Genomic DNA, 1772 nt, shown 5'->3' with positions numbered 1-1772 from the left:
AAGCATACGAATTATTATATGATAATTGGTATTTAAGAGTCAATCATGTACAAAAATCAATTATCACCGTTTCATCAAATAAGGCACATAATTGAGCTCAGTTGTAAATTTCATGGCAAGTAAAAAATGGAAATCAAAAATCCTATTCAGTATAGATGGGATATATGTGTGCATTTATCTATATACACACACATATATATGTGCATATGTATATATACATATTGTACACGTATGTGTGCATGTACATAATCTCTTTTTGTCTCTTGCTCTTCCCAGTTTTAAGAAGTCAAATAAACAGTGGCAGGTAGAATTTAACATAATTTACACCAAAAGCTTTGGGTGACAGAGACCTATTTTCTCTATACACACATGGCTTGTTTCTTAAAAGCACTTATAATCTTTCCGTCATCTTGCAGTGCTGCCACCATGGTGTGCATGAATGTCCTGGCAGATGTGCTCAAAAGCACCAGCAACACAGAAAAGCAAGAAAAATGCCAGATTCTCATTAGGTCGTGTTCTATAGTAACTGTCCAGTTCTGAACTGTGATGATGGAGCATGATCACATTGGCGAATTTGAGATTATCTCATTTGATGATGACCGCAGAGCAGGAAAAATTGTGGTGAACCTCACAGGCAGATTAAACAAGTGTGGTGCAATCAGTCCCAGATTTGATATTCATTGGAAAAATCTGAGAAAGTGACAGAATAATCTGTTACCATCCCATCACTTTGGGGTTATTGTGCTTACAACCTCAGCTGGTATCATGGACCATGAGGAAGCAAGGCAAAAATACACAGGAGGAAAAATCCTGGGATTCTTTTTCTAAGACGTGTAAAACATACATATAAATAAAATATTCCAATGGAAACAAAAAACACTTATAGCTGCTTATATCTGTGTAACACAGGTTCACAATATAAAAAACTGAGAGCCAGTCACTGAAAGCATTTGACAAAAGGACATGCCAACTCTGTCTTACTCCAAAACAGGTGAGTTTGATCTTGCTGTGTTGTTCAGGAGGAAGAGATATGAGCACTCTGCATGTCATCCACCTTCAGAATTCATTCTCCTTGCAGGAGGAGTATTTTGCCATCTTAATTGTTTTGCATGTCCTACATAGATGGAAAGGCCATTGTGTACAGATCAAGCCTCTCTTTATGCTCTATGTAGGATCGACTGCCCTGCCAACCTTCAATAAATAATTCCTTAGGAATAACTTATGTGTGCATAGCAACTGCCAGCTAGGACCTGTGGTTGTGCAGTAATAGGATTTCTGCACAGTTAAAGTAATCCTAAATCTTATCATGGCAATATCTGTGTTCTATTAAGGCTATGATTATTTAAATCTTAACCTGAATCACTGTGAGTCAATTTCTCCTTGCTGCTCTAAGCAACGTTAAGAGGGTGGATAGATGATCCACACAGCTAAATTGTACAGTACCCAAATGTCGTAGAAGTGTCTGGGCTGCGAAATTTCAGGAAGAGGAGAATATCTCAGGGACGCCTGGACTTTTTCTTCATTGCACTGCTTATCCTTAAATCTCATTTAAGTCAGAAAATGAAATCTTCTGGAGGCATCTGCCCAACTGCTGCATTATGTCTATCTCAAAGAAAAGTCACTTTTTTTTAAATCAAGACCAGTTGCCAATTCAAAAAGTGTTCATAATCCTCTTCATTACTTCCACTAACCAGGGCAGGTTTCCAGCTGTATTAGTAGAATCAATGTAATAGCATTTTCTGTATTTCTTTTGAATATTAGAAACATATTTT

General features: G+C 37.2%; 1 pseudogene; it reads left to right on the top strand.

Moving 5' to 3' along the window:
* The first annotated feature begins 426 nt into the window (after positions 1–426).
* On the top strand, positions 427–828 carry LOC140511369 (small ribosomal subunit protein uS8-like; annotated as a pseudogene).
* The last annotated feature ends 944 nt before the right edge of the window (positions 829–1772 follow it).

The sequence above is a fragment of the Notamacropus eugenii genome, chromosome 6, assembly GCF_028372415.1.
Source record: "Notamacropus eugenii isolate mMacEug1 chromosome 6, mMacEug1.pri_v2, whole genome shotgun sequence".
Lineage (NCBI taxonomy): Eukaryota > Metazoa > Chordata > Mammalia > Diprotodontia > Macropodidae > Notamacropus > Notamacropus eugenii.
This window is presented reverse-complemented; position numbering and strand designations above follow the sequence as displayed.